Source organism: Bombina bombina, chromosome 2, assembly GCF_027579735.1.
Source record: "Bombina bombina isolate aBomBom1 chromosome 2, aBomBom1.pri, whole genome shotgun sequence".
Lineage (NCBI taxonomy): Eukaryota > Metazoa > Chordata > Amphibia > Anura > Bombinatoridae > Bombina > Bombina bombina.
Genome location: NC_069500.1, coordinates 1,231,681,060 through 1,231,697,333, shown reverse-complemented (window position 1 = coordinate 1,231,697,333; position 16,274 = coordinate 1,231,681,060). Strand labels below are relative to the sequence as shown.

The 16,274-nt window shown below is 40.4% G+C and overlaps 1 protein-coding gene across 1 annotated transcript in view; it reads right to left on the bottom strand.

Annotated features, from left to right (window-relative positions):
* The window catches only part of COMMD8 (COMM domain containing 8), a 66,502-nt gene that overhangs the window by 14,726 nt on the left and 35,502 nt on the right, over positions 1-16,274 (bottom strand). The window lies entirely within an intron of this gene.

Genomic DNA, 16,274 nt, shown 5'->3' with positions numbered 1-16,274 from the left:
AACGTAGGTGGAGAACGCTGCAATCAGTGCCACATCTGATGTGAATTACCCTAACTTTGAAGCAGAATAGCTTGAGTGCAGATCGCTGCTATAAGGGTCGAAAATCACCTGATGGGCCTGCAATTGGCACGGCCTTCGCTGGACACGTCATCTTGCTTTATTGTGCTAAAGAGTTTTAAGGTACAAAACTACAGCCGACAGTCACACAGACGCATTAGTCAGAGAACAGACCTGACATCGGTGATCCAGGAAGCGCCTTGTGAAAACGCAGGAGCATTATCTGCATTCAATTATCAACACCTGCATAGATACAGGAACCCGATCAGAAGCCTTAGCGTAACTGACATGGCAGGCACCCACGTGGAGAAGCTCTAAAACATCTGCAGGTATACGCACTGAGCATTGGCCACTTACTGTATTCAAAGAATGCCACTTAGCACCCAAGTATCCTAAGGACATCGGGGACTCAGTAACTCTCTGCCAGCAGTAGGAACCTTCGAGATACACATTAGAATTAAACAAGCTTCTGTTTATAAACCGCATACATCGGCTGCTCTCCTTCCCACAATTATAGTTTCCTAGGAAAAGTAGTATAAAGTGCTAAAGAATGGTACCAGAAGCCTACTAAACATAGGGGACAATTTTTATTTACTTATTTATGTGTATTTTGGTTTCCACAATATGGCAGCAGCTATTATTAATGCTCTATGCAACTTAATGACCATGCTGGATACTCAGCATAATGCTCTTCTTCAGGAGACGTGGTCTACTTCCAGCTCAGACCAAAGTGGGTTAGCTCAATGTATCAAAGAGATGGATGGTAGTTTACCCCCATGGATGCTGCAGACCGCCAGCAGATTGATTTTCAACTCCTAAGAAAGGATGGCCCTGGTGTTAGCCATGACAAGGTAACATCTCCCGCAAGCCTGTTCCGGAGGACTATAGGACAGGACACTCAAGATTCCCTACACCAATTAGGCCCCCACTACGTGGTTGGATTTATATCCCAATTTCCCTTATCGCATGAATGGGGGACTCTAGTCTGAAATCGGAAAAATACCTGAAGGTCTCCACCAAGCTTGCTGTGGCTCATATCTGCTGTTTTCAACTACTTAGGGTCTGCATAAGTTAGCACCAGTAACAGTACTTTATCATAGACACAGTGGACATTTTATATTTGAACGGTGCAGTCCCTTATGACTACTTATATGGTCTCCTCTCTATTTTGACAACTTTGACTATATGGGAAATGGATGTTAATGTTAAATGTTATTGTGTTCATACCTGATTGTTCCATTCTAGTTTACCACATATCTATGCCCTAAAAGTATACATAGCTATTACTAAGACCGAAATTAAAGAAGATACACCATGTAAGAGCAGGAGTTGGTTAGTTAATCAGTTCACATTTTAATTAAATGGACGGCTAGAGGTCAGATATAACACTTATAGGCATGCGGATAATGTAGACACTTGCCCATATAACCTGTTATCAGATGAGTGAGGTCTCCCCTTTCTACAGCTCATTACGTTACTAAAGATTGAAAGTTCCAAGGTTAATTTATTTACCATGTATGTTAGTATATCCATTTTGGTTGTGTATGTACGTAATACTAAATTTAGGCCCCTTACTTTGTGCAATGACATTCTGACAAGTTTTATTATACTGAAACGTTCTGTGTTTTATCACAGAGTTTAAGGCAACATTATATTACAAGGTTGTTGCATGCTTCTTTACATAGTCGGGATAAGGTTTGTCTTTTTACCGATTATTCATAGGAGACATAACCCCCTCTTCTCCCTCAGCCGGCGAGGGAGTGGGATCACGAATCACAGTGTGTAGTAGTGATGGTTATATGTATAGTTAAGCCTATTTACTTCATGTCATATACAATTCAGTAATAGTTTAAGGTGAAATGTATACATGATATATTGGTAGAATCATTGATCTATGTTACATAAATGTAGACAAACCCATCTCATCTGCCTCCATTTAGGATGCATCTAAAAAACCTTGTAAAGCACTTTTTTAGTGCATTTGAGTCCTCTAAGTATGAAATTTCCTTTAGTTGATAAGTTACATAGAACATAATTATGGCGCCCTGGTGTCAAACCAGTAAAATAATAGATGTGTATCACAAGGTGCGCAATGTTCCTATCCTTAAATCATTAACACTGTATTATTTCACCCCCCCCACAATTGACTAAGATTTTCAGTCTTCATTCACTCACTATGGTGAATACATTAGCGGTATTAATTCGCTACGTTGGTTTTATTGTTACAAGTTGTCACAACTGAGACATGGTTTATGGAGTCAGTTAAAACCATCAAGCTAAGGCCCAAGAATATATCAGGGTGTGTATAAACATTAAACGGATGTAATACTCATAGTAGAGACATAATATAATTGTGTATAAAGTGTAACTCTTCTCCCCTCCTCCCCCATTATAGTTAAGATAATCTAGTCTTGAGTATGGTATAAGTGATCTGAGCAACCTTGAATTATTGGCGACTGACTCCGTTACTGTAATATATAAATAGTTACAACTTTTCATTATTCCCTTCTTATTCAAGTAATCTCGACTTTTCATTTTTCACAATCTCCTGCAAAGTAACACCCCACAAGACGACTTAATTCATCATAGAATAAAGATCAATTTTATAACCTTAGAAAAAGAGGTATCATACTATTATGTGCACTTTGCAGTCAAGTAAGAATGGTTGAACATACAGATTTGGCTATATGTTGGTTTTAATTATTAGTTGTTTTTTGACATGTTAATCAGAAGTGTTTACGTGAAGAATAATGTTCCGCCATACAGGGAGTGAAGAATTATTAGGCAAATGAGTATTTTGACCACATCATCCTCTTTATGCATGTTGTCTTACTCCAAGCTGTATAGGCTCGAAAGCCTACTACCAATTAAGCATATTAGGTGATGTGCATCTCTGTAATGAGAAGGGGTGTGGTCTAATGACATCAACACCCTATATCAGGTGTGCATAATTATTAGGCAACTTCCTTTCCTTTGGCAAAATTGGTCAAAAGAAGGACTTGACAGGCTCAGAAAAGTAAAAGATAGTGAGATATCTTGCAGAGGGATGCAGCACTCTTAAAATTGCAAAGCTTCTGAAGCGTGATCATCGAACAATCAAGCGTTTCATTCAAAATAGTCAACAGGGTCGCAAGAAGCGTGTGGAAAAACCAAGGCGCAAAATAACTGCCCATGAACTGAGAAAAGTCAAGTGTGCAGCTGCCAAGATGCCACTTGCCACCAGTTTGGCCATATTTCAGAGCTGCAACATCACTGGAGTGCCCAAAAGCACAAGGTGTGCAATACTCAGAGACATGGCCAAGGTAAGAAAGGCTGAAAGACGACCACCACTGAACAAGACACACAAGCTGAAACGTCAAGACTGGGCCAAGAAATATCTCAAGACTGATTTTTCTAAGGTTTTATGGACTGATGAAATGAGAGTGAGTCTTGATGGGCCAGATGGATGGGCCCGTGGCTGGATTGGTAAAGGGCAGAGAGCTCCAGTCCGACTCAGACGCCAGCAAGGTGGAGGTGGAGTACTGGTTTGGGCTGGTATCATCAAAGATGAGCTTGTGGGGCCTTTTCGGGTTGAGGATGGAGTCAAGCTCAACTCCCAGTCCTACTGCCAGTTTCTGGAAGACACCTTCAAGCAGTGGTACAGGAAGAAGCCTGCATCCTTCAAGAAAAACATGATTTTCATGCAGGACAATGCTCCATCACACGCGTCCAAGTACTCCACAGCGTGGCTGGCAAGAAAGGGTATAAAAGAAGAAAATCTAATGACATGGCCTCCTTGTTCACCTGATCTGAACCCCATTGAGAACCTGTGGTCCATCATCAAATGTGAGATTTACAAGGAGGGAAAAACATAATTTATGCTTACCTGATAAATTCCTTTCTTCTGTTGTGTGATCAGTCCACGGGTCATCATTACTTCTGGGATATTATCTGCTCCCCTACAGGAAGTGCAAGAGGATTCACCCAGCAGAGTTGCTATATAGCTCCTCCCCTCTACGTCACCTCCAGTCATTCGACCAAAGACCAACGAGAAAGGAGAAGCCAAGGGTGTAGTGGTGACTGGATTATAATTTAAAAAATATTTACCTGCCTTAAAAAACAGGGCGGGCCGTGGACTGATCACACAACAGAAGAAAGGAATTTATCAGGTAAGCATAAATTATGTTTTCTTCTGTTATGTGTGATCAGTCCACGGGTCATCATTACTTCTGGGATACCAATACCAAAGCAAAAGTACACGGATGACGGGAGGGATAGGCAGGCTCATTATACAGAAGGAAACACTGCCTGAAGAACCTTTCTCCCAAAAATAGCCTCCGAAGAAGCAAAAGTGTCAAATTTGTAAAATTTGGAAAAAGTATGAAGCGAAGACCAAGTTGCAGCCTTGCAAATCTGTTCAACAGAGGCCTCATTCTTAAAGGCCCAAGTGGAAGCCACAGCTCTAGTAGAATGAGCTGTAATTCTTTCAGGAGGCTGCTGTCCAGCAGTCTCATAGGCTAAACGAATTATGCTACGAAGCCAGAAGGAGAGAGAGGTAGCCGAAGCCTTATGACCTCTCCTCTGACCAGAGTACACGACAAACAGGGAAGACGTTTGTCGAAAATCCTTAGTTGCCTGCAAGTAGAACTTGAGGGCACGAACTACATCCAGATTGTGTAGAAGACGTTCCTTCTTTGAAGAAGGATTTGGACACAAGGATGGAACAACAATCTCTTGATTGATATTCCTGTTAGTGACTACCTTAGGTAAGAACCCAGGTTTAGTACGCAGAACTACCTTGTCTGAGTGAAAGATCAGATAAGGAGAATCACAATGTAAGGCTGATAATTCAGAGACTCTTCGAGCCGAGGAAATAGCCATTAAAAATAGAACTTTCCAAGATAACAATTTTATATCAATGGAATGAAGGGGTTCGAACGGAACACCCTGTAAAACGTTAAGAACTAAGTTTAAACTCCATGGCGGAGCAACCGTTTTAAACACAGGCTTGATCCTAGCTAAAGCCTGACAAAATGCCTGGACGTCTGGATTTTCTGACAGACGCTTGTGTAACAAGATGGACAGAGCTGAGATCTGTCCCTTTAATGAGCTAGCCGATAAACCCTTTTCTAAACCTTCTTGTAGAAAGGACAATATCCTAGGAATCCTAACCTTACTCCAGGAGTAATCTTTGGATTCACACCAGTATAGGTATTTACGCCATATTTTATGGTAAATCTTTCTGGTAACAGGCTTCCTAGCCTGTATCAGGGTATCAATAACCGACTCAGAAAAACCACGTTTTGATAAAATCAAGCGTTCAATTTCCAAGCAGTCAGCTTCAGAGAAGTTAGATTTTGATGTTTGAATGGACCCTGTATCAGAAGGTCCTGTCTTAGAGGTAGAGACCAAGGCGGACAGGATGACATGTCCACTAGATCTGCATACCAAGTCCTGCGTGGCCATGCAGGTGCTATTAGAATCACTGATGCTCTCTCCTGTTTGATTTTGGCAATCAATCGAGGAAGCAGCGGGAAGGGTGGAAACACATAAGCCATCCTGAAGTTCCAAGGTGCTGTCAAAGCATCTATCAGAACCGCTCCCGGATCCCTGGATCTGGATCCGTAGCGAGGAAGTTTGGCGTTCTGGCGAGACGCCATGAGATCTATATCTGGTTTGCCCCAACGTCGAAGTATTTGGGCAAAGACCTCCGGATGAAGTTCCCACTCCCCCGGATGAAACGTCTGGCGACTCAAGAAATCCGCCTCCCAGTTCTCCACTCCCGGGATGTGGATTGCTGACAGGTGGCAAGAGTGAGACTCTGCCCAGCGAAATATCTTTGATACTTCCATCATTGCTAGGGAGCTTCTTGTCCCTCCCTGATGGTTGATGTAAGCTACAGTCGTGATGTTGTCCGACTGAAACCTGATGAACCCCCGAGTTTTTAACTGGGGCCAAGCTAGAAGGGCATTGAGAACTGCTCTCAATTCCAGAATGTTTATCGGCAGGAGACTTTCCTCCTGACTCCATTGTCCCTGAGCCTTCAGAGAATTCCAGACAGCGCCCCAACCTAGTAGGCTGGCGTCTGTTGTTACAATTGTCCAGTCCGGCCTGCTGAATGGCATCCCCCTGGACAGATGTGGCCGAGAAAGCCACCATAGAAGAGAGTTTCTGGTCTCTTGATCCAGATTCAGAGTGGGGGACAAATCTGAGTAATCCCCATTCCACTGACTCAGCATGCACAATTGCAGCGGTCTGAGATGTAGGCGTGCAAAGGGTACTATGTCCATTGCTGCTACCATTAAGCCGATCACCTCCATGCATTGAGCTACTGACGGGAGTTGAATAGAATGAAGGACACGGCATGCATTTAGAAGCTTTGTTAATCTGTCTTCTGTCAGATAAATCTTCATTTCTACAGAATCTATAAGAGTCCCCAAGAATTGAACTCTTGTGAGAGGAAAGAGAGAACTCTTCTTTTCGTTCACTTTCCATCCATGCGACCTTAGAAATGCCAGAACTAACTCTGTATGAGACTTGGCAGTTTGAAAGCTTGAAGCTTGTATCAGAATGTCGTCTAGGTACGGAGCTACCGAAATTCCTCGCGGTCTTAGTACCGCCAGAAGGGCACCCAGAACCTTTGTGAAGATTCTTGGAGCCGTAGCCAATCCGAATGGAAGGGCTACAAACTGGTAATGCCTGTTTAAGAAGGCAAACCTTAGATACCGGTAATGATCTTTGTGAATCGGTATGTGAAGGTAAGCATCCTTTAAATCCACTGTGGTCATGTACTGACCCTTTTGGATCATGGGTAAGATTGTCCGAATAGTTTCCATTTTGAACGATGGAACTCTTAGGAATTTGTTTAGGATCTTTAAATCCAAGATTGGCCTGAAAGTTCCCTCTTTTTTGGGAACCACAAACAGGTTTGAGTAAAACCCTTGTCCTTGTTCCGACCGCGGAACCGGATGGATCACTCCCATTAATAATAGATCTTGTACACAGCGTAGAAACGCGTCTTTCTTTATTTGGTTTGTTGACAACCTTGACAGATGAAATCTCCCTCTTGGGGGAGAGAATTTGAAGTCTAGAAGGTATCCCTGAGATATGATCTCTAGCGCCCAGGGATCCTGGACATCTCTTGCCCAAGCCTGGGCGAAGAGAGAGAGTCTGCCCCCCACTAGATCCGGTCCCGGATCGGGGGCCCTCGGTTCATGCTGTCTTAGGGGCAGCAGCAGGTTTCCTGGCCTGCTTGCCCTTATTCCAGGACTGGTTAGGTTTCCAGCCTTGTCTGTAACGAGCAACAGCTCCTTCCTGTTTTGGTGCAGTGGAAGTTGATGCTGTTCCTGCTTTGAAATTCCGAAAGGGACGAAAAATAGACTGTCTAGCCTTAGCTTTGGCTTTGTCTTGAGGTAGAGCGTGGCCCTTACCCCCTGTAATGTCAGCAATAATTTCTTTCAAACCGGGCCCAAATAAAGTTTGCCCCTTGAAAGGTATATTAAGTAATTTGGACTTAGAAGTTACATCAGCCGACCAGGATTTTAGCCACAGCGCCCTACGTGCCTGAATGGCGAATCCTGAATTCTTAGCCGTAAGTTTGGTTAAATGTACTACGGCCTCCGAAATGAATGAATTAGCTAGTTTAAGGACTCTAAGCCTGTCCGTAATGTCGTCCAGCGTAGCTGAACTAAGGTTCTCTTCCAGAGACTCAATCCAAAATGCTGCCGCAGCCGTAATCGGCGCGATGCATGCAAGGGGTTGCAATATAAAACCTTGTTGAACAAACATTTTCTTAAGGTAACCCTCTAATTTTTTATCCATAGGATCTGAAAAAGCACAGCTATCCTCCACCGGGATAGTGGTGCGCTTAGCTAAAGTAGAAACTGCTCCCTCCACCTTAGGGACCGTTTGCCATAAGTCCCGTGTGGTGGCGTCTATTGGAAACATCTTTCTAAATATTGGAGGGGGTGAGAACGGCACACCGGGTCTATCCCACTCCTTAGTAACAATTTCAGTTAATCTCTTAGGTATAGGAAAAACGTCAGTACTCGCCGGTACCGCAAAGTATTTATCCAACCTACACATTTTCTCTGGTATTGCAACAGTGTTACAATCGTTAAGAGCCGCTAAGACCTCCCCTAGTAATACACGGAGGTTTTCCAATTTAAATTTAAAATTTGAAATATCTGAATCCAATCTGCTTGGATCAGAACCGTCACCTACAGAATGAAGCTCTCCGTCCTCATGCTCTGCAAGCTGTGACGCAGTATCAGACATGGCCCTAGAATTATCAGCGCACTCTGTTCTCACCCCAGAGTGATCACGCTTGCCTCTTAGTTCTGGTAATTTAGCCAAAACTTCAGTCATAACAGTAGCCATATCTTGTAATGTTATCTGTAATGGCTGCCCAGATGTACTAGGCGCCATAATATCACGCACCTCCCGGGCGGGAGATGCAGGTACTGACACGTGAGGCGAGTTAGTCGGCATAACTCTCCCCTCGCTGTTTGGTGAAATTTGTTCAATTTGTACAGATTGGCTTTTATTTAAAGTAGCATCAATACAGTTAGTACATAAATTTCTATTGGGCTCCACCTTGGCATTGGAACAAATGACACAGGTATCTTCCTCTGAATCAGACATGTTTAACCCACTAGCAATAAACATGCAACTCGGTTACAATCTTATTTAACAAAAACGTACTGTGCCACAAGAAGCACTAAACGATTAAATGACAGTTGAAATAATGAACTGAAAAACAGTTATAGCATCACACTTTAAAAACAACACAACTTTTTAGCAAAGGTTTGTTCCCATTAGTAAAATAACACTAATTAAATTTTAAACATAAAAATTACAGAGCAACGTTTTAAATCACAGTCACTATATAAGTCTCACAGCTCTGCTGAGAGAATCTACCTCCCTTCAAAGAAGTTTGAAGACCTCTGAGTTCTGTTAGAGATGAACCGGATCATGCAGAAAATACAAGAGTAACTGACTGGAAATTTTTGATGCGTAGCAAAGAGCGCCAAAAACGGCCCCTCCCTCTCACACACAGCAGTGAGAGATAAACGAAACTGTCATAATTAAAACAAGCAAACTGCCAAGTGGAAAAATAATGCCCAAATATTTATTCACTCAGTACCTCATTAATGCAAACGATTCTACATTCCAGCAAAAACGTTTAACATGAAAAATACCTATTAAAAGGTTTAATGTACTTTTACAGAGTAATTCCGGTGAAATACCATCCCCAGAATACTAAAGTGTAGAGTATACATACATGTTCATTATAACGGTATGGCAGGATCTTTTCATCAATTCCATTCAGAAAATAAAAACTGCTACATACCTCAATGCAGATTCAACTGCCCGCTGTCCCCTGATCTGAAGTTTTTTACCTCCCTCAGATGGCCGAGAAACAGCAATATGATCTTAACTACTCCGGTTAAAATCATAAGAAAAACTCTGGTAGATTCTTCTTCAAACTCTGCCAGAGAGGTAATAACACGCTCCGGTGCTATTGTAAAATAACAAACTTTTGATTGAAGTTCTAAAAACTAAGTATAATCACCATAGTCCTCTCACACCTCCTATCTAGTCTTTGGGTGCAAGAGAATGACTGGGGGTGACGTAGAGGGGAGGAGCTATATAGCAACTCTGCTGGGTGAATCCTCTTGCACTTCCTGTAGGGGAGCAGATAATATCCCAGAAGTAATGATGACCCGTGGACTGATCACACATAACAGAAGAAACAGTACACCTCTCTGAACAGTGTCTGGGAGGCTGTGGTTGGTGCTGCACGCAATGTTGATGGTGAACAGATCAAAACACTGACAGAATCCATGGATGGCAGGCTTTTGAGTGTCCTTGCAAAGAAAGGTGGCTATATTGGTCACTGATTTGTTTTTGAATGTCAGAAATGTATATTTGTGAATTTTGAGATGTTATATTGGTTTCACTGGTAAAAATAAATAATTGAAATGGGTATATATTTGTTTTTTGTTAAGTTGCCTAATAATTATGCACAGTAATAGTCACCTGCACACACAGATATCCCCCTAAAATAGCTATAACTAAAAACAAACTAAAAACTACTTCCAAAACTATTCAGCTTTGATATTAATTAGTTTTTTGGGTTCATTGAGAACATGGTTGTTGTTCAATAATAAAATTAATCCTCAAAAATACAACTTGCCTAATAATTCTGCACTCCCTGTACTTTGCTGTTTAGTTTAATATAACTAGTTGAGCATATTTTTGTCAACCTACATTTATTATTGGCTTGTCCAATATATGTCAATAGAATGTGATTGTTATTTTATGTAATACCTCAATAAAAAAAAAAACTTTGATTATTAAAATAAAAAAAAAAAAAAGTCAATCACCTATTAATGGCAGGCCATAAAACCCCACGCTGGAAACAGTAGGTTCAATCTTTTATACTGTGGTCTTATACCACTTTGTGTTTTAAGGGAAAAATGGGGTTTCTAAAAGTGCCCTCTCCCTCAACAAAGTACAAATGTCTACTTGGAGCAGGTGAACAGCATTCTTTGTAACCCCTCTTTTGAAACAGGGGTATTCTTATTTGAAAGAGCAGACTCTTCTCTTCCAAATAAAGGGTAAATTGCCCCTCTAACCCAAAACTGGGGGGGGGGGGGCAGGGGCTCTGTTAGAGCTGGATAAAACATATTTTAAATGCTGCTGCAGTTATTCACAGTTTTTACGCCGATCCCCTGCAACTAAATCGGGCAGACTCCCCTCTTTCAAATGAGCTAAATTTGTCCCTGTAAGTAGCCTGGGTGCTGAGATACAGGCTTTTAATCCCCTATTCCCAGCCACCTGGCTTTCTGTATCACACATATTCACAGGTATTCCTGTTCCCTTGTGACATCACCTGTGTTTGTCACCTGCACTGAAGAAGAGTTGTGCATGACGAGAGTGGTCTATTTTTAATATAAAAAATAATGAATGCTCTGTGTTGGTTTGCAAATAAATTTGGCCCACATAAAACACAAACCTATTGCATACATGGGAACAATTTTTTTTTCAAAAGTATTTTTTACTTTCCAAATATTATTGGAATTGCATGTTCCAAGTGGTATTTCATGGAGTGTTTGAATTGTTTATTTCAATATTACAATTATTAATTTTATTTTGTGATTCAGACAGAGCATAAGTTTAAAATGTTTCCCATTTACTTTTATTATCAAATTTGCTTTCTTCCTATATTCTGTGTTAAAGAGATACCTAGGTAGGCACCGGGAGCACTGCATGACAGGAAATAGTGCTGCCTTCTAGTGCTCTTGCAAATCTTCTGCCATATAGTGCTCCAGAAATGGTCCCTGCTTTTCAACAAAAGATACAAAGAAAAGTTAACAGAAGCAAATAAGAAAAATTGTTTAAAATCGCATGCTCTATCTGAATCATGAAATAAAAATGTTGAGTTTCATGTCCCTTTAAAAGGGACAGTGTACTATGCAACAATTTTCATATAACTGCATATAATAGACACTACTATAAAGAAGAATATGCAGATACTGATCTAAAAATCCAGCATAAAATGTACGTAGAAGCTCCCAGTTTAGCACCGTTGATGAGGTTAAGCTGAGAAACACAGTAAAAGGGTCTGGGAAAACCAGAAGAGCAGACAACCCTTTGAAAAGACAGATTGCACAAACTAGAGCAAGCCGTAATCTGTAGACTTCAGTCTACATCTGATACTTGGTTAGGAGTCTGAAAATCAGCACAATGTAATTAAAGGATCAGTAAATACAGTAGATTTGCCTAAACAAACACACAACAAGAGGAGCTTGACCACATGCGCTGCTTCTGCGCATGCTTTGAAGAGCTCAATGACGCGCAAATCACAAGACCACCTTACCAGTTTGTAACGTACGCTACACCATGGCAGCCATCTGTTGGATCCATAGGTGGCAGTTTCACTAATAAACATTAGATGCCAGATTTATTCCGCGTCAGGTGGGCTGGTAATATTTTTGTCATTATAAAACTTTGTAGCATGCATGTTATTTAAAAAGAGTGCCGATTTCAAGATCTGGGTTGTGTTCAGCATCCCTTTAAGGGTCTGCAGGGTAATTATTTATTAATTCTTAGATCTATTGAATAAAAAAAAAAAAAAAAAAAAAAAAAAAAAAAAAAAAAGGTAATTCGCTTTCTCCCTGAAAAATATTTATAAGCTAAGAAAATAAATATACTAAAATGTTTCAACACCTTGGGTATTAATTTTAAACTGAGGATATCCATTTAGCAAAGAGATTGACACTGGACTAGGTCAAACATTTTAGAAATTATTAAATAAAACAAAACAAGATAATAATAAAAACAATTCAGATGACACTGCATAGATAGTTCTGCCTTTACCATAAAATAACTAGAAGCCACTCTCATATTTCCCAACCAATTTAAAGTGAGATAAAACAGGTTCAGATCTGTGCATATCCTAAAAGGGTTAATTAATTAAAAATAGTCTGCATAATTTTTTTTTACAAAAATTGCTAGCAAGTATTTTAAAATAAATTTTCAAAAATAAGTAAAATTAAGTACATAGCCAAGCTGCATGGAGCAGCCAACTCCACCCCTCTTATCAGTGTTTAGACACAGGCTTCTAGGAATGCTCCAGCAGATAAACCCTATGCATTTTTGCATTCTACCAAAACAACAATAGATATAGATACAGCCATAGAAGGAAATGTGTGGGGGGAGTTAGAGCTTAAGAATTCAAAAACTAAAAAGAAAGGGTTAATGGCGAGGCACTGCAGTATAACATTTGCAGGTAAAGTAATTAAAGTACATATAATATTTTGTCTCTAACCCAACTTGTTTTATGTCCCTTTAATGCCAATCCATTCAGCCATTTGGGCTAAAACTGTGGCTATATTCATTCACTACATAGTCAGTAAAGAAACTCATTTAATTAATCAATTTTACTTCAAATTTGATAACTTGAGTAGTTATTTGGCTGCCTTTGGTAGTGTTTGCTATTCATTCAATTAAAAAGTCAAATTTCAACCACATTGGTCATTGCATACATGGATTATGGGCATTTCAAAAACAATCAACCAATAAATAGAAGCAACTTGCCACTATATGCCTATATATAAGTATGTAGCTGAACACACACACACCTATATACATTTACACTTACAAACTGAAAAGTAAAAAAAAAAATGCTAAACAAAACAACCCAGTGTATTTCAACATTTGGCAGCAGTTTTGGCACTTACAACTACTTATTTTGCATTTAATGACTGAATGCAGCAAATAAACGTTATATGTAGTTTTTAAAAAACAAGAAGGCTTAAAGTGGACATATTTCACCTACTATCACCAGGGATGTCTTTAATATTGACTGGACCCTGGGCAAAAAAAATCTTGGGCCCCCCCCCCACCCCATGCAATTTTGCTCTCTACCCAAACATCCCAAAAAACAACTAAATCAAATTTTTATAATTTTTTTAAAATTATTAGCCCAGCAGTGGATCATCCACTGCTGGGCTAATCATTTAAAAAAAAAATGAAATAAATTGCAATATGTGAAACTTGACGTAAGCAGTACTAATAAGTAAATAAATATAAATTCCTCCACTGTGGATTCATTTAATATTCTTTTGAATGTGATTCTGGTGTGAGGTTAGCTGGTTAAAGAGATTTAGGGCAGCCAACAGGAACAAAGCAAGGTAAAGACTGAGGAGGAAGCATGGAGGTGCAGACAAATATAAGTTTACTGACTGGAACAGCAGAACTACTATGGGAAGCTGTAAAATCTGAGACAGAGAGAAAACAAAAACTATAACAATAAACCTTACATTAATGTGTGAAGTATCCACATGACACTATACATCAGCCACAGCAGCACATGTCACTTCTTTGCTAGGAACAAGTTCCCTCTCACCCTGCACTAGACAATGCTGCATGGGGAGGGGCGTGTGTGCACTCACTTATTCTTCCCACTGACACCTTTCTACAAAACACTGTTCCACTGACAAACTTCAGTTAGTTGATCTTAGGGTCACAGCAGAAAGAGCAGGGCTAAGGGGACCAGCAGACTGGATGCTGTCTGCCCAAGGCTGAATTGACACAGTGTGAGATGAGTCACACAGCCTCAAGACTGAAGTGAGCAATGTTTGCAGCTGCACAGATGCTAAAATCCTCACATGCCTGCCGCTCCAGCTTTCTGCTGCATGCGCCTACAGTCAGCCTTACCCAGAAACAATCCCCACCACCAGAGCAGTTACCTGGTAACATTGGTAACCCCAGTAGGACCTTTTCTGATGCAATGGGAATGGCTGTATGCAGAGTTAGGGCTTTGCATTCAGTGCTGCACAGTGCACATCTAAAACAGCACATGGCAATATCTTGGCATGTCACATGACACTGGCACGGTCTGGCACAGTTTTTTTTTAAATATAAGCAGAGTACTTTTGACTGTGACAGTATTAGGACTGAATGTGTGTGTTCCCCATGTCACATCAGCAGTCTGGTTGAACCATAAAAATTTTTTTTTTATTTTTTTTTATTTCTTTTTTTAGGACTCTTGGGCCCCTCAACAGAGACTGGGCCCTGGGCAGCTGCCCCTTTTGCCCTGTGTTAAAGACGGTCCTGACTATCACAACACTCATTAATCCTCAATATCTTACAGCTTCAAGTTTTTTCAGAGCACACAGTCAGGAAGAGTTTCTGTTTAATCAAGTGAGATTGTGTATAGAACATGAGGAGAACAGACATGAATATAAGAGATAAATCACAATGCTTGGCTGAGCTTCTATTCTTCAATCCCAGTGACTTCTGTATTTATATTTGTATGCTACTGGTAAAATCCTGGCAAAGAAAACATCTCCCATAATCCAGCTCTAATCATTTTTATTTATAAAGAATAATGGACCAGTGCATTTCTACAGAAATGTTTCAGGTATTCACTATTCACTTTTGTGTAAGCAAGAATTACTGTTTAGAAGCTGCACAAATGACTTTAATACACTGCGTCATTTTATTTAGGATTCTCAGCTGCATCGTTGTTTCAATTATTGGTAACATTCTTTGACCTGCAGATAATGAGATGGGGGGGGTCCCTATGGAACGTATTGCTTTCGATCTGATGCACCTTTCTTGAAATGAATTGCAAATGTAATATAGTTCAGAGTACAGTTCTCACAAAAGCTTTTATTACATTGTGTTTTTCACCCATAGCTAACAAGAAGCTTTCCCATCTGAAACAAATGGAATATTGAGAATGTTGAATTTGAAGCTAATTTCAGGAGGGAAATGACACACACAAATAATGTAAACCTCGTGGTACGCTGCAGTTAATCTTCAATGTAGTGATGTCAGAAATCTAAACTAAAGAATGCAAGAAAACAATTAAACTGTGGAATTTCAGTTCATTTCAGAGATTTATCTAAAGATATTACTATTTTGAAATATATAAAATATATGGTATATTTAAAGGAACAGCAAAGTCAAAATTAAACATTCACAATTCAGATAGAGCATGCAATTTTCAACAACTTTCCAATTTACTTCTTTTATAAAATGTGCTTAAATTCTCTTGGTATCCTTTGTTAAAAGGCATACTTAGGGGGGCGGAGCCAACGCCGATACTGAGCAGTCGCATGCTAGCATACCTCTAGCAACTTTTCATCTATAAATATGTAATAAATTGCTCAAATCAGCCTAACTGCCAAAATATCTTATAGCCAGAGAATCAGAGATCCTGAATGTGACATGTGGGAACCAGAAGGCGCCTGCAAATAGCAGAATTCCATTTCATAAATGAGACTGGCCTGCGTAGGCTGAGTGAAGCGGCCATTTTTAAGACCCTGCAGGGGAAACAACGGAATACCTACGCAATGGCGCTTTTCAATCATACCTTTCTTGAAGAGCTACAATGCCTACTTAACAAACATTTTCTACGCCTGGAGGGGTGCTTGGAGGAAATGTTGGAAAAAAGTGTAAATGCCAAAACACACCGCATTGCCCCAGCAACCCCGGGCTGTCACCTTGATGTTACAATTTAAGGCCAGGCAGACGACTTGGGTGGCGGATGACTTAACTAACCCTGAGCCACAGCAGACAGCGACGGCCACACAGAATACTGCCAGTGAACATTACCAACAGTGACAGATGAAGACAGTAAACTGGCAGCGAGGTAACGTAAGAGAGGATGGGAAGGTCACCACGAGCCATACTTACCCTGATCATCTAACAGTAAAGGCTCT